The sequence below is a fragment of the Cetorhinus maximus genome, chromosome 3 (assembly GCF_964194155.1).
Source record: "Cetorhinus maximus chromosome 3, sCetMax3.hap1.1, whole genome shotgun sequence".
Lineage (NCBI taxonomy): Eukaryota > Metazoa > Chordata > Chondrichthyes > Lamniformes > Cetorhinidae > Cetorhinus > Cetorhinus maximus.
In genome coordinates this window covers 92,285,080-92,303,201 of record NC_135881.1, presented here as the reverse complement: position 1 = coordinate 92,303,201, position 18,122 = coordinate 92,285,080, and the positions used below count along the sequence as shown (strand labels likewise).

At 42.3% G+C, this 18,122-nt stretch overlaps 1 protein-coding gene across 16 annotated transcripts in view; it reads right to left on the bottom strand.

The window, feature by feature from the left end:
• Nucleotides 1-18,122, bottom strand: part of invs (inversin) — a 400,143-nt gene that overhangs the window by 304,431 nt on the left and 77,590 nt on the right. Inside the window, exon 2 of one of the 16 annotated variants that reach the window (XM_078538702.1) lies at nt 660-908. The exons of the other annotated variants lie outside the window; for them this stretch is intronic. The gene's annotated coding sequence lies outside the window, so the exon portion shown is untranslated. The remainder of the gene's footprint in view (nt 1-659; nt 909-18,122) is intronic. 16 annotated transcript variants of the gene reach the window in all.

Here is an 18,122-nt window from a genome sequence, read left to right as displayed (position 1 = left end):
CCCACCAGCTACAGCTTGTCAACATGAAAATGACCCATTTATCCCAACTCTGTTTTCTTTTAGCTAACCAATCCTCTATCCACACTAAAATGTTATTGAAACCGTGAGCTCTTATCTTGTGCAGATTCAGTGGAAATTCCTGATGCAGCAGCTTTGTAACTGATTGTGTCCTGTGCTTTAAGTTGTAAAAGTACATGCTACACTGAAGGTTGTTCGCAGTTCTTAATTTACCAGTGTCTGTGATTTCACAGTGCCTCTTGTTTATAAAGCATTGTTTATTTGTCTATCTGTTAGGTATCTGTAAGGTCCACTTTGAGAAATCTCTCCTAAAAGAAAAAAAGCCTAGTCTTTCCTTATAATTCGCCCATCCATTAATGGAAATTAGCTCTTTGTTCTCAATGTTGTCTTTAAGACCTGTTGCAACAAACAGTACTGTATTCAGTACCCTAAGGGCAGCCTGACCAAGGCACCATACAGTTCCAGCACAACTTCCAGAGATCTGAAATCAGTGGCCATGGCAATATAACCAAACATACTATTCATTCTGTTCCTTGCCATCTCAATCTGTTTCCACATAGTGATCAATGGTTTTTTAAATCTCCTTTAAGCTCTATCAAGCTATAGCCTGACATAGTCATTCCCACTGAATTATATCTTACCTGAGCCAATGTCCCAAACTCCTCCAGCACCAACCCTGGATATGTCCAGTTCCACTGGCAGGACAGCTCAGTGGCATACAGTCAAAGTGGAGTGGGCATGAGAGTTCTTAACATTGACTCCAGATCCCAAGAAGTCTCATGGCTTCAGGTCAAACATGGGCAGGGAAACCTCCTGTCGATTACCATCTACTGCCCTCCCTCAGTGATGAATCAGGACTCCTCCACGTTGAACACCACTTTGAAGAAGCACTGATGGCAACAAAGGTACAGAATGTGAGGAACTTAAATCTCCATCACCAATATTGGCTCAGTACCACTATTGAGCAAGCCCTGAAGGACATAGTTGGGTCTGTGACAGGTGGTAAGGTAGGTGGTGACCACTACACAGTCCTTGTGGAACAGAGTCCCATTTTCACACCGAGGGTACCCTCCATTGCGTTGTGTGGCACTACCACTGTGCCAAATGGGATACATTCAAGCATAACCTATAATCTCACAGTCTGGCATATCCCTCACTCAACCATTACCATCAACCTAGGGGATCAACCCTGGTTCAATGAGGAATGCAGGAGAGCATGCCAGGAACAGCGCCAGGCATACCTAAAAGTAAGGTATCATCCTGGTGAAGCTATAACACAGGATCACACGCATGCTAAACAGCAGAAACAGCATGCAGTCAACAGAGCTAAGCAATACCAGAACCAATGGATCAGATCTAAGCTCTGCAGTCATGCCACATCCAGTCATGAATGGTGGTGGACAATTAAACAACTAATAGGAGGTGGAGGATACATAAACATCCCCATCCTCAATGATGGCAGATCCAAGCACATCAGTGCAAAATACTGAAACATCTGCAACCATCTTCAGTCAGTAGCATCAAAGGGATGATCCATCTTAGCCTCCTCCTGAGGTCACCACCATCACAGATGCCACTCTTCAGCGAATTGTATTCAATCCACATGATATCAAGAAACAGCTGAAGGTCATTACAAGATACAGCAAAGACTAAAGCACTAACAACATCCTAGCTGTAGTACTGTAGACTTGTGCTCCAGAACTAGCTGCTACAACATTGGCACCTACAAGACAATGTGGAAAATTACCCATTCATGTCCTGTCCTCAAAAAACAGGACAAATCCATCCAGTCAATTACCACCCCATCAATTGACTCGCAATCATTAGCAAAGTCATGGAAGGTGTCATTGACCAAGCACACTTACTATGCAATAACCTGCTCGACAATGCTCTGTTTGGGTTCCGCCAGGGGCGCTTGGCTCCTGAACTCATTGCAGCCTTGGCCCAAACATGGACAAAGGAGCTGAACTCAAGAGGTGAGGTGTCAGTGGCTGTTCTTGACATCAAGGTAGCATTTGAATGAGTATGATATCAAGGAGCCCTAGCAAAATTTAAGCCAATGAGAATCAGGAGGGAAACTCCACTGATTGGAGTCATACCTAGCACAAAGGAAGATGGTTGTGGTTGTTGGGCGCCAATTATCTTAGCCCCAGAACATTACTTCAAGAGTTCCTCAGGCTAGTGTCCTTGGCCCAACCATCTTCAACTGCTTCATCAATGATCTTCCTCAATGATAAGGTCAGAAGTGGGGATCTTCACTGATGATTGCATAGTCTTCAGTACCATTTGTGACTCCTCAGACACTAAAGCTGTACTCACATGCAGCAAGACCCGGACAACATTCAGGGTTGGACTGCTAAGTGGCTAATAACATTTGTACCACACAAGTGCCAGGCAATGACCATCTCCAACAAGAGAGAATCTAACCATTTCCCCATGACATTCAAATGCATTACCATTGCTGAATCCTCCACCGACATCATCTTGGGTGTTACCATTGACCAGAAACTGAACTAGACCAGCAATTTCAATACTACAAGAGCAGGTCATAGGCTGAGAATTCTGGATGACTACTCACCTCCTGACTCCCCAAAGCCTCCACCATCTACAAGGCACAGGCCAGGAGTGTGATGGAGTACACTCCACTTGCCTGGATGAGTGCAGCTTCAATAACACTCAAGAAGTTTGACCATCCAGAACAAAGCAGCCCACTTGATCAGCATCCTGTTCACCGCATTAAACATTCAACCGCTCCACAGCTGGTGCACAATGGCAACAATTGAGTCCAGCTACAAGACCCAATGCAGCAACCCATCAAGGATTCTTTGACAAATGCTTTCTAACCCATGAACTCTACCACTTGGAAGGACAAGAGCAGCAGAAACTTTGGAACACCACCGCCTGCAAGTTCCCCTCCAAATCACACACTATTCTGATCTGGAATTGTATCGCCGTTCCATCACTGGCACTGGGTCAAAAATCTGGAACTCCCTCCTTAACAGCACTGTGAGGGTACCTATGTCACATGGGCTGCAGCAATTCAAGGCTGCTCACCACCACCTTCTCAAGAGAAGTCAGGGATGGGCAACAAATTCTGGCCTTACCAGCGATGCTTACGTCACAGCTATGCATAATTAAAAAAGCAACTTGCATTTGTCCACACTGAACTTTAATGTCAGCTGCAAGTCCTGCCGAGTTCTCTCTCTAGAGTTTTGCTTGTTCAGCCTCCAGTTTTACCTCTTGTCAAGTGTTCAGACATTCTTTAATGTGAGGTACACTATATAAATACGAACAGTTATTGCTTGGAATTATCTACCAAATAAGACAGTGCAGTGAAAGACATTGTGGGTATTGTGTGATTTGATAGTGGATAACAATGTCCCAGTTAGCCTATGGGAGACTTGAAGCATCAATGTACTGGATGGCCTTTTCTAACTTTTTCTTATGTTCTTAAACTATGGTTTCAGGTACTTCTCAGAATACTATGCAGGTAGGACAATGTCAGCATTTACATTAAGTATCTGCCTAAAGTTTTAATGGATTCCTTTCATTTAAGATTTGGAAACTGAGATGGACTTCCTTCCATAGAGTTCTCCTGCTTTTGTGTCTAGTGACACAAGGGGAAAATACAGTCAATCCTACAAACAAACGGACAATTAAAATAGAAAAAGAAAAAAATGAATGAGAAAAAGAAAATCTGAGAAAAAAGGGTGAAAAAGAGTACATTAAAGCCACATTTAGCCAATACTGAATGATGCTATATGGGCCATTTTTCAGCAAAAAAAAAGAATGTTTCACTTCCATCTTCCATAGTTCAGAAGTTGGGAAAGGACAACGCCACTCTGGAATGCAAAGATATACATAGGCTAATGACGAATGCTCTATCACCATGATTACAATTTTTAATGAGTAAGCCAAGAATCTGAGAAGGATATCAGCTTTCTTCAGTCATTAAAATTGGGAATGTTGGTACCACAGGCTATTAGAATTTGGTTCAGCTTCAAAGCTATCATTCATTTTGGCAAGGTTTTACATGAGCTGTTGTTATACTACTGCCAGCCTTATCAGGCAAAAACTAACTCTTTCAAGCGATTTCTAACTGGCGATTGGCTGAAAGCTGCTCTTCTCGTGACTAGCAGGGTGGCATGATTCGTTAAAGTCACTTTTCACACATCGAGTAAAGGACGAATCTGGAGCCAGTCCTTTCCTTAACACAGGTTTAATCACAAGGGCACAGGCTCCCCTTTTCCTCCCCCTACACCAGTGTAAACCAGTCCTTATATACTTATGAATAATTCCCTAATCCTCCCCCAATTCGTAACAGATACTCTCACTTACAAACTAAAGCATGCATTTCATTTTAACAGGATCCCAAAATTAACAGATTCCCTTATTTCTTAAGAAAAAAAAAAGTGCATTTTTATTTTAGAGAAATAAATCACACGAGGCTCTCATCATGAGTTGTCCTTTTTCCAATAATTTCTCACTAGAAGCGTTCTTTTTGGTAAAACAATCTGATGCCTGATGTCTTGAATCTACCCATTTGAGTTTGGGGGTTTCCTTTTTCTCCACCATTTGTTTTAGATTTGTAAGATCAATTCTTAATCTTATTTCATTACACACTTTGTACAATGCACATTATCCCAAAGAGAACAATTGTCTATATAACATTCTATTTGTACATTTTCTTCGGCATTTCTCTCATTTAGAATAAGATATCCTAATATCTTTGATAAAAAGAATGCCATGTCAACTTTCTCGGCAAGTGCAAGAGTCTCAGCAGTCAGGGTACTTTTTACGAAGATCCTTATTTTCTTGACTTCCCAAGGGGCAACATGTCCCACTTTCCCCCATTAGAAATATTATAAAACCTGCTTCACTTGAAAACCCATCACAAAGGTTTGCATGAGAGGCATCACTAAAAACAATCAACTTTGTATTCTTAGGGTCACCCAAAGATGGAAATTTCACATATTTCTCCATATTTAATTTTTTTAATGTTTTGTTCAACTGTAAAATGTCCTGGATCTTGGGTTGTTTCATTATAGTACTCAGTTGTAAGACATCAAAACTTGCATGCCGCCTTGTCTGTGTGCCCAGCCAGTTCAATTGTCCGACTAGACTTCACAGAAGCTCCGTCTCATCTTTGGAAGCATCTGCATCTTTTTGTGAGGACCTAGCCTAATTGACTGTGATAGAGTTAGTGCATTCTAAATAAGATTGTTGATGTAAAGTAACATCAGACCCATACTGTTTTATTTCCACAACACATTTAAAGGCCCCAGGAGCGTGACTCCCAACCTTAAATTTTGGTCTAACGCTGTCAATAACATGGTTTTGAAACTCACCAGCACCACCCCATAGGAAGCTATCAACATGCATCCCAAAGATGCCAGAGAGCTTCCTGCCATGGTACCAATAAAACATGGCAGGATCTGCCTTAATTTGGAGACAACCCAATTTTAACAACACTGATCGAACTGAAAAGTACATCGCTCAAACCACATACACATTTATTTAACTTCCAAAGTCTTCCTTTAACATCTGGCATCTCCTTAGTTGGTTTGAGGAAACATTTCCCTCTGGAGAAATGCAGCTTTTATGTCTATTGACTTATACTCCCAAGAAAATGTCGGGAAAAGGTGCAAAAACATTTTCAAAATTACCTTTCCTGTTGTGGATGAGTCCACTCTGACCTCTCTATCTGCTAAGCATTCTTCAAAACCACAGGCCACTAACCTAGCCTTGGCCTTGTAAGTTCCATCCAGTTAGAACTTTTCCCTGCAGATCCACCTATGTGATAATGCTGGCTGGCCGCTATCTGAATAAACGCTAAACTCCCTCCAACTGTCTAACTCTCCCATATAGCTTTATTCCCTAATTTGTTGGCTGTTACAAAAACCTCTCAGTCAAGGGGACCCCTGCTTCTATTATTTTGTCGTGATGGTTCTGCATTCTTCATTCTACTATGTCATCTAGTCAAACTGCAGCCTCGACTTGCCTGTTGAAGTCTTTCTAGGTTGCTACTAATAGATCTCTCTGCATACCCTGAGGCCTTTTCCATTGTACATGAAATCTTCCTGACCTGGGGGTCATCGCCGGACCCCATTACTCCAACATGACTACGCTTCCTTGCTTGCCATTGTTATACGCTATTCTCCCAGTCCATAGGCTTCACTGCTTGTCTATTGTCCTGGGCAGTCAACTAATTCTTATATTTATCCAGTAGATTTCCCTGCCCGTACCACTATCATCACATCCTCCCAGTTACTTGATCCTTCTGGGCAATGCAATACACAAGAACCCACTTTGGACAGCTGACCTCTGAAAAAAATAGCCCTTTTTACGTTCATCACAATCCGCTTTTCTACCAGTGTCTAACTCTTGATCTAGCATATCTTGTCCCTCCGGCTCTGCCCTGCAAAATATATGAGTATGCAATGCACATGGGGCTTCATCATCCCATATCACATTATCAGTATCCGGAAATTATAATTCATTCCGATGACCCGAGAGGAATGGGCCTTTCTTGTCTGGTTGTCATGTTGGATAATCACAGTTTTCCCCTCGCGTCCTATAACTTTCCCTGGGCCTTTCCATTCTCTATGCCCCCCTCTCGTAATAAGCCAGATCACCAGAAATAAAGACTACCTCAGACAGCCTTATGCGATGTTACAAAACTCTCTGAATTCTTTCTGAAACCTCAGCCTTTATAAAAGCTTTCCTGTCTGCATTTAAGTAAGGCATTCAAGTGGGCAGAGAAAATAGAGCTAACGGTTGTTCCTTGCAGACCAGGGGGAGCATGCAACAGCACCAAAGACAACTTCGGATTCCTTCCATATGTCAATTGGTACAGGTTATACCCCACCCAACCATTTGCAAAGAATTTTTACTGCCCATCCAGCGTCATTTACGGTTGGGTCAGCCAGTATTTTACCTAACATCTCGTCAATTACTGCATGATTTCTCCCACACAAACCATTGCTGAATGGGCACTCAGCTGCAGTATTCATGACTATAATATTAAGTTCTCACATATGTCCATCATTTGCAAATTCTCCTCCATTATCCATCAAAAATTTTGTTGGCATTCCTAGACCAATACCAACCCATTTTTCCATGACCTTGTCTACAATAGTCTGTTTGACTTTGCCATTTATCACTGTAGATAGGCCAAATCTAGTCTCCATATCTATAAAGTGTAACAATAAAAGCCTCGATCCTTGTCCCATACTATTAGGTCCCATTGCCACTATGTCATTAAATCCTCTGGTTAGTTGAAGGCTTACAACACTGGCATTTGACATAAATGGCACATTGAGTCGTAACTTGCTCAATAAGAGTTTCATATTCACTTGACTATGCCAAGATCCCACAGCAGAGCTTTTAATTTCAGTGATGAAGGATTTGTGAATTGTCTTTGTAATTTCCAAATAATTCTTTCCTTGTCAACCAAACTTGAAATCAACAATACATCCTGAACTTTTTGTCAAGAAATACCTGGCTTCCTCAATCATCTGCAGTAATGCCCTGATCCAGTGAAATGTAAATCCACAGCTTTCCTGAATACAAGTGCTTTGTCATTTTCCATATCTAGTTTCATCTGCACTTTTTTCAACAATAAAGGTATCTCACTAGAGACCACATTAGAACTAATGAAGATATTTTATCCAGCTATCTTTCATGGGATGACCACACCTTTGAAAGACTTTAGTGCGTTATCGTCCCCAAACCTAAAGCAGGTAAAGCTTTCATACTCTTTAACCTTATGCCGATCTTCCTTGTCAAGAGATTCCAAATAGCAACTCAGCAAATCCACCCCACACACTGCAGCAGTACAACTGCTATCCAACAACACACAGTTGAACAAATCAGTGACCAAAATACTCATTAGTGGACTCAAGCTCCCAGTAAGCAATACAAATCATTCACAGCAGTCATCATCATCCTCATTCTCAACGTCGGAATTGTCTGTTTCATGCATTACCTCAAGAACACAAGTTTTTCATTTAGGGAATTCATTGAGTAATGATATTTGGAATCACAATGATAACACCTTTTTTTTCGCGTTCATGGGATGTGGCATCGCTGGCTAGGCCAGCATTTATTGTCCATCCCTAATTGCCCTCGAGAAGGTGGTGGTGAACTGCCTCCTTGAACTGCTGCAGTCCATGTGGTATAGGTACATCCACATTGCTGTTATAGAGGGAGTTCCAGGATCTTGACCCAGGGACAGTGAAGGAATGACGATATAGTTTCAAGTCAGGATGATGAGTGCCTTGGAGTGGAACTTCCAGGTGGTGGTGTTCCCATGCAACTGCTGCCCTGGTCCTTCTAGGTGGTAGTGGTCGTGGGTTTGGAAGGTGCTGCCTAAGGAGGCTTGGCGAGTTCCTACAGCGCATCTTCCAGATGGTGCACACTGTTGTTATTGTGCGTCGGTGGCAGAGGGAGTGAATGTTTGTGGATGGGGTGTCAATCAAGTGGGCTGTTTTGTCCTGGACGGTGTCAAGCTTCTTAAGTGTTGTCGGAGCAACACTCATCCAGGCAAGTGGAGAGTATTCCAGCACACACCTGACTTGTGCCTTGTAGATGGTGGACAGGTTTTGGGAAGTCAGGAGGTGAGTTACTCGCCGCAGGATTCTTAGCCTCTGACCTGCTCTTGTAGCCACAGTATTTATATGGCTAGTCCAGTTCAGTTTTGGGTCAATGGTAACCCCCAAGATGTTGATAGTGGGGGTTATGCCATTGAATATCAAGGCACAATGGTTAGATTTTCTCTTGTTGGAGATGGTCATTGCCTGGCACTCATGTGGAGCGAATGATACTTGCCACTTGTCAGTCCAAGCCTGGATGTTGCAGGTGAAGATGGTTGGGCCGAGGGCACTGAAGAACTCCTGCATTGATGTCCTGGAACTGAGATGATTGACCTCCAATAATCACAGTCATCTTCCTTTGTGCTAGGTATGACACCAACCAGTGGAAAGTTTTCCCCCTGGTTCCCATTGACTCGAGTTTTGCTAGGGCTCCTTGATGCCACACTTGGTCAAATGCTGCCTTGATTTCGAGGGTAGTCACTCTCACCTCACCTCTGGAGCTCAGACTTTTGTCCATGTTTGAACCAAGGCTGGTAATGTGATTAGGAGCCGAGTGGCCTTGGCGGAACCCAAACTGAGGGTCAATGAGCAGGTTATTGTTAAGCAAGGGGGTAGTCAATGGTTTAGTGGTATTGTTGCTGGACTAGCAATCCAGGGACCCAGGGTAATGCTGTGGGGCCCCGGGTTCGAATCCCGCCAAGGCAGATGGTGGAATTTGAATTCAATAAAAATCTGGAACTAAAAGTCTAATGATGACCATGAAACCATTCTTGATTGTTGTAAAAACCCTTCTGGTTCACTAATGTCCATTAGGGAACCGGTCTGGCCTACATGTGACTCCAGCCACTCATTTGTAACAAACCGCTACAAAGTCACAAAAAAGGAATGAAACCGGATGGACCACCCCGCATTAACCTGGACACCGGAAACGACAACGGTAATCTCAGACTTGTCGACCCTGCAAAGTCCTCCTGACTAACATCTGGGAGCTAAAATTGGGAGAGCTGTCTCACAGACTAGTTAAGCAACACCCTGACATAGTCATCTTCACAGTATCATACCTTACAGACAATGTCCCAGACCTCACCATCACCATCCTTGGGTACGTCGTGTCCCACCAGCAGGACAGACCCAGCAGAGGTGCTGGCACAGTGGTATACAGTTGGGAGGGAGTTGCCCTGGGAGTCCTCAACATCGACGGCGAAATCTTATGGCATCAGGTCAAACATCGGCAAGGAAACCTCCTGCTGATAACCACGTACCGCCCTTCCTCAGCTGATGAATCAGTGCTCCTCCATGTGTAACGTTACTTGGAGGAAGCACTGAGGGTGGCAAGTGCAGAGAATGTACTCTGGGTGGGGGACTTCAATGTCCATCACCAAGAGTGGCTCGGTAGCACAACTACTGACTGAGCTGGCCGAGTCCTAAAGGACATAGCTGCCAGACTGGGTCTGCAGTAGGTGGTGAGGGAATCAACAAGAGGGAAAAACATTCTTGACCTCATCCTCACCAACCTGCCTGCTGCAGATGCATCTGTCCATGACAGTATTGGTAGGAGTGACCACCGCACAGTCACTGTGGAGACGAAGTCCCACCTGCACACTGAGGATACCCTCCAACGTGTTGTGTGGCACTACCACCATGCTAAATGGGATAGATTTCAAACAGATCTAGCAACTCAAGACTGGGCATCCATGAGGCACTGTGGGCAATCAGCAGCAGCAGAATTGTACTCAAACATAATCTGTAACCTCATGACCTGGCATATCCCTCACTCTACCATTACCACCAAGCCAGGGATCAACCCTGGTTCAATGAAGAGTACAGGAAAGCATGCCAGGAGCAGCACCAGGCATACATAAAAATGAGGTGTCAACCCGGTGAAGCTATAACACAGGACTACTTGTGTGCCAAGCAGCACAAGCAGAAAGTGATAGACAGGGCAAAGCGATCCCACAGCCAACGGATCAGATCTAAACTCTGCAGACCTGCCACATCCAATCATGAATGGTGGTGGACAATTAAACAACTCACTGGAGGAGGGGGCTCCACAAATATCCCCGTCCTCAATAATGCAGGAGCCTAGCACAGCAGTGTAAAAGATAAGGCTGAAGCATTCACAACAATCTTCAGGCAGAAGTGCCGAGTGGATGATCCATCTCGGCCTCCTCTGAAGCTCCCCAGTATCACAGATGCCAGTCTTCAGCCAATTAGATTCACTCCAGCTGATAGCAAGAAACGGTTGAAGGCACTGGATATGGGCCCTGACAATATTCCGGCAATAGTATTGAAGACTTGTGCTCAAGAGCTTGCCGCACCCCTAACCAAGCTGTTCCAGTACAGCTACAACACTGGCATCTACCCAGCTATGTAGAAAATTGCTCAGGTATGTCCTGTACACAAAAAGCAGGACAAATCCAACGCAGCCAATTACTGCCTCATCAGTCTACTCTTCATCATCAGTAAAGTAATGGAAGAGGTCATCAATAGTACTGTCAAGTAGCACTTGCTTAGCAATAACCTGCTCATTAATGCCTAGTTTGGGTTCCGCCAGGACCACGCAGCTCCTGACCTCATTACAGCCATGGTTCAAACATGGAGAAAAGAGCTGAACTCCTGAGGTGAGGTGAGAGTGACTGCCCTTGACATCAAGGCAGCATTTGACCGAGTGTGGCATCAAAGAGCTCTAGCAAAATTGGAGTCAATGGGAATCAGGGGGAAATCTCTCCACCGGTTGGAGTCATGCCTAGCACAAAGGAAGATGGTTGTTGGAGGTCAGTCATCTCAAATCCAGGACATCACTGTAGGAGTTCCTCAGGGTAGTGTCCTCGGTCCAACAATCTTCAGCAGCTTCATCAATGACCTTCCTTCCATCATAAGGTCAGAAGTGGGATGTTCGCTGATGATTGCACAATGTTCAGCACCATTCGCAATTCCTCAGACACCGAAGCAGTCCACGTCCAAATGCAGCAAGACCTGGACAATATCCAGGCTTGGGCTGACAAGTGGTAAGTAACATTCACGCCACCCAAGTGCCAGGCAATGACCATCTCCAGCAAGGGAGAATCCAACCATCACCCCTTGATGTTCAATGGCATTACCATCATTGAATCCCCCACTATCAACAACCTGGGGGTTACCATTGACCAGAAACTGAACTGGACTAGCCATATAAATACTGTGGCTACAAGAGCAGGTCAGAGGCTAGGAATCGTGCGATGAGTAAATCACCACCTGACTTCCCAAAGCCTGTCCACCATCTACAAGGCACAAGTCAGGAGTGTGATGGAATACTCCCCACTTGCCTGGATGAGTGCCGCTCCCACAACACTGAAGAAGCTGGACACCATCCAGGACAAAGCAGTCCGCTTCATTGGCACCACATCTACAAACATTCACTCCCTCCACCACCGACGCACAGTAGCAACAGTGTGTACCATCTACACGATGCACTGCAGGAATTCAACAAGGCTCCTTAGACAGCACCTTCCAAACCCACAACCACAACCACCTAGAAGAACAAGGGCAGCAAATACATGGGAACACCACCACCTGGTCCCCTCCAAGTCACTCACCATCCTGACTTGGAAATATATTGCTGCTCCTTCACTGTTACTGGGTCAAAATCCTGGAACTCCCTTCCTAACAGCACTGTGGGTGTACCTACACACATGGACTACAGCGGTTCAAGAAGGCAGCTCACTACCGCTTTCTCAAGGGTAACTAGCGATGGGTAGCAAATGCTGGCCCAGCCAGCGAAGCCCACATCCCGTGAATGAATTTTTAAAATGTGCCACATGATAGCACTGTTGATGACCCCTTCCATCATTTTACATTAAAAAAGCTAAAAGTTAGCAATTCTGGGAAAGAGGGTCAGAAAGCTTCATTACAGATAGAAATTATTCATATGGTTTCCCAGAATCAAGGAAGATTTTAGAATTCAAGGTAGTTAATTTGCATTTCTACCTAGGAGGAGGCCTTGTGTGTCATTTTGCCATTAAGGTAGTAATTCAGGGTGGAGCTTGGTTAGAGAGTTCTTTTGTTTATCTGTGTCCATTTGCTGACAGAAACAGACAGTTCAGTTTGGGAATAGGCATAGGCAGTTATAGTTTTGTTTTGGTGAAGACTGCATTTTACCGGATCGAGATAGCCAACAGTAGGTGATGGTCAGTTAGGCCTGCATTTCAAGCAAAGAAAATACTAACTTCATCATTCACCACATGACATGTGGGTGGGACTCTATCTCAGTTTGGATTTTGAGGGAAAAACTGCTGGAAGATTGGCTCTAGCTTGCAGCTAGTGGAAAAATTCTACTGTGGTCCTCACAGAGGCTTGTGGCAGAAAGCAGTCTGTAGAGTTAGCTTGGGAAGCTATGGGATGGCAATTGGAACTACTGGCAACCTGAACAAAGAGTCTAGACATCCAGAGTTGTGAGATCAGTGAAGGAAAAGGTGGAGGATCACATTACCACTAAGCTAATAGAAGGACCTCCACAGAATCTTACCTCGAAGGAATTGCTGAAATACTGAGAAGTAAATTCCAGAGGGCCATGGCATACCTTTTCGATTGGTCCCAGGAAAACTGAACGGATGTTTAAGGTTTCATAAGATAAGGGAACTCTTGGGATGGTGGGAGGGGCGAAGAGCAAAATTTACAGCTGCTTATAGTAGCAGTCTTTATAAGCTAGAGTTAAGTTAATAGTGCTTACTTTGTTTAATTCTTTTTAAGATACAATAAAGTTTGTATTTGTTTAAAAACATGAAATCTTGTGGCACAGTTCTGTTGGTTAATTGTCAGGTGTTCGGATTTCTTCTTTGAACATTAACTGTCCCTACCAGGATCATGACAATCTGTTCCATAATGCATTAGTGCATACATTTTAATTTTTAATTTCCCAGTAAGCATTCTTTGCAGCTCATTTGCACCCACAGTGTACATGCAGGACACAAAGTTAGGGAGAATAATTTTGCCCTGTGGTCAATATGCTTCTATTTGATGCGACTTTTAATTTGTTTTCTGGGTCAACTCTGGTTAAGCCCATTAAAAGCAACAACAGAATGGTTTGATTAATTTTAGTGCAGGACAGGCACTTCCACAGGAAAGTGAGGGCAAAAGTAATTTTCCCTTAAATTGCTGTTCAGTTTAAGAATGATACTGACATTGTTTAGAGATTAGGTGCCACCCTTGTATCTGATAGAGTAGAAAGGGAGATAAGGAAAAATATATTAAAGTAATATTAAAACCATATTTTCTTTTAAAATATGGAAGGACACTGCATTATCTGGTCACTTGGAAGCTGACCTGGATTTTTTTTAAAAAAGGTCATAAGTTCACCTTTGGACTGGGAGCAAGCACACCTTTTCCAAGAAATCACTTGACCAGCATGGTACCTGAGCGGGAAGAGCTGTTTGCTTGTTTGCTCTGCAATTATTTTAATGGATGGAAAAAAAACTGGTTTAAAGGCAAAGGCTACTGGACATCACAGGGATGAGTTTTAAGTTTTGGACTTGGTATTTTGAATTCAGTTGGGACTCAACTGTGAAAGCAAAAAGCTACCTGGCTTGCCTTCGCCTTGCCTTGCCTGAAATAAAGTGGTTGTCACTATCTAACTAAGAATCCTCAGCTCAGTGGGACTTTCATGTCTTTGGAAAACGGATAGGCTGAGACAAGAAGGATTGATCTGGCTATATTTTCCTCCAGCCGAAGATCCGCTGGTGAGAACCTCCAGACACCTACTGGGTCTTCACATGAAGGGGCTCCAGATCAATAGTGTCAAAACCCTGCGAACTTTATCCTTTATTTTATAAAGCCTGTCCTCCAAAAACCATCTCTGCAGAGACCCTATCTGTTTGTCCTGGTGTGTGCATGTGCGTGCATGTGCGCGCAAATTTTAGAAGTGATAGTTACACTTCCAGATTACAATTGTGTGTTAACAGTTCTTGCAACTTGTTTTAAAAAAGGAAGTTTTTTTTTATAATAAATCAATCATTCTGAGTTTATTGAAAGAGGCCTGGTTAAAGTCTCTTTTATCCTGGGTCTAACAGTAGCAAAGGTAAATAATTGGCCATTTTGGTGAATGAGTTAAACTTTTCAACTAACAGTGCAACCTGTGGAGTAGTGGGGCTAGATAATCTGTGCACTCCTCCCATCCCGGTCATAACAAGAGTAAAATAAAAGCTCCATTGTGTCCAACAACCCATAACATTCCATCATGGTCTCAGAAAATAGAGAATGGTTAAAAGAATTTCACAGTTTTAAGTGATTTAAGGAATATACATGATTTCTTTCATGGTAATATTCTACAGAGAACTTGTGTAAAACCTAAAACCAGAGGTGGCAGCAAATGGGTAATGAAATGTAATACACTGTCACACTGAAATTCTCAATAGAAATGAGTCAGAATTTAATCTACGTCATGGATAACAGAATTGGAATGCTTCAGGCCAATTTCTTTATGACAGCTTTTAAACAAATAAAATCAACATTTTACTGCTGTTCACAAAACAAAACAATACCTTGAAGCTGCCTCTTCTTGACACCATTCACAAGCAAAGAGATTTTTTTCAAAACATGGACAAATTTGCTAAAACTTAGTACAGTATTACGGTAGAAATAATGCTGCATGATTCCTTTACTGCTTTTAATGTGGATTTTTGAATCACTTGAGGATGAGGTTTGAAAATCTTCTCCAAAGAAATATCAATTTTCAGAAATCTTTTAAAATATGAATGTCCCTTGAAGAAAACACAAGCGCTCTGTAGAATATTACCATGAAAGAAATCATGTATATTCCTTAAATCACTTAAAACTGTGAAATTCTAGTCAATTTAATTAAGCTAATAATTAATTATTGGACTACGCTATCATTTAATTAGCATAGAAAACATGTGCATTTTGGATTCGAGGCCCATTTACAGAAGTGACTGAGAGATCACTTAATGCCAAAATCCACAAACAATTTGGGGTTTTGCATGGTTGTCGAAGCAGATTTTAAATGCTATCTGACCGAGTCAGAACAAGAGGAGAGTTTACTGGACCCTTTCCATAACTCTGTGTGAGTTGTTAGAACTCAGAGAGCCAGGCAGTGAAGAATGGAACTAGAGTTTAACTTTTATGCACTTATAAGCATTAATTTACAGGGCACACATTACGTATCATCTCAAATCCAACCACAGTTTCAACCTGTTCCTATATATATGAACACAAGAGAGTCCCTAATTAATGCCCATCATTTTTATAAAGTTAAACACCCAATTGATATACAATTAACAGCCTTACAAAAAAAATCAGGATCAGGAGAAATCAAGAAATAAAGCTGGACACGAAATTAGAAAATTGATAAATTCAACAAGCAAGAATGGAATTGACCAAAATTAACTAAATAATGATGCAGGATTAATTAATTCAAAGCAACATTACAGAATCAAGGGAAATGCCACCAAATAAACAAATTACAGAAGGAATGCAAACAGAAGGCTCAAGTTGCCGCATGATTCGAGAGAGAAGGTAGGCAGGTGTTTGGAGGCCATCGGATAAAGACTAAGCTGTGGAAAGAGCCAGCATATAGCCAGAGACTTTAGGGTCTAGGCCCGAGTGAAGAAAGGTTGAAATGGTAAGTGGGTCCCAATCAATGAGTGACAAGAGCAAGGGCAAGGAAAAATCAAAAAATGCTGAGTATGGGGACTAAGCATGTGTAAGACGACTTAGGAGGAGAGGGTCAGGATAGGGAAGCTGCAGATTGAAAGGGAGGCCAGGAGAATAAAAAAAAGGCAGGAAGAATAAAGCTGGCAGCAAGGGAATGGGTGACCTGAAAGGACAAATAACATTTTAAAATTTATATTTAAAGTCTAAATAGAAAATAATCTTCCATATATTAAAAATCTTACATCTTCACCCACTTCACAGCAACTTCTCCATTTTAAATTTCATTGTCTATGTTTTTAATGGAAATTGCCTCTGCAAACTTGTTCTGCTATAATTGCACTTTATATAAAGAGGTTTCTCTGCTCTCTGCCCTAAATACTTGGCATTTAATGTTATGTGGGTGCTTGTTGCTCAGCATCCCTAAAACACTAGAAACTTCGTTTCTTTCTACTCTGTCCTATCCCTTCATAATTTTAAATACTTCTATCAAATGAGCCTGAAATCTCCTCTATTTGAATGAAAACAGCCCCAATTTTTCAAAACTTTCTTTCTATTGTGTGGATCTAGTGTTTGAAAAGGTGGGTAAATGAGATAATTAAATCAAAAGTAGTTGAAATGAGATTTGGAACATAGTCCTGCTGGTAAACAAGTCCAATTTGAGACAGGACACCAAACACACTAGGTGGTATCAATCTCTGACAGAGACCAATCATTTGAAATAACTGCCATGGCTCTAATCAATGTTATGTTATATCTAAAACCCACAATGTTTTAACATGATGGACCAGTGTCCAAGTGAATGGCTTAATTAGATGTCTGCATAGCAGGGTAAGGAAGTGTGACACTGGATAACTTCCTAAATCCCTTATTTATCAGAAAAGGAACCACCCCAATGGCTGACAGCATGCCAGGAGAAATGACACAAGGCATTGTCGAATTGTTTAATCACACATTCTTATCCCCTAAGTGAGATTAACTTGAACTACAAAGATCCTAGTTCGAAAGCAATGGCCTGAAGATTCAATACACACATTTGGGTGGGTGTTGGCAAAATAATTTAGGGATTCAGATGCAGATGATGAAATTAAAGTTGAAGTTTGTGTAGGGTTACCATTCCTAGAAAACATATTTTGGTAGCCTATGTTTCACCTTTGGCTATATTTTTACCCAGGCTCTAAATTTCGTGTAACAGGAGATGGAATGGAATGCCATACTTTACAGAACAAAAACATTCAATATTGCACCTCAAGCTCACCTGTTTCCTTTTCCAGTTCAAACATAAACAGACTTGAGTTTCCTTTGACGAAAAACTTATGCCTTCATTTGTGCCATGGGTTAGCTTGCCCCAGCTGAATAATTGATTCCTAATTGCAGATTTGTCAGCTTAACATCACTGGTGGTAAGTTACTGGAGTCTGTCATCAGGAACAGAGTAGTTGAACCCTTGGACAAATATGGGCTGCTCAGAGGCTCAACATGGATTTTTGAAGGGTAGGTCGTGTCAGAACAATCTAGCTTAATTTTGAGGAGTTTACTGGCATGACATACAACTGAGTACCTCTGGATGTTGTCGATATGGACTTTCAGAATGCATTTGATAAGATTCTGCACAAGAGATTATGAGCAAAAAATAAGTGTATCATGGAATTGAAGGTAACCTTGTAATCTGGGCTGACAGTTAGTTTGGGAATATGAGACAAAGAGTATGAATTTCAGGAGTATATAAAGATTGGCAGGATGTGACAAATGGTTCTCCCTCAGGGATAAAGACTGGGGTCAACAACTTTTCACCGTAAATATCAATGGCTTAAATGAAGGAATAAAGAATTTTATATCCATGTTTGCAGATAGCACTAAGTTAGGGGGA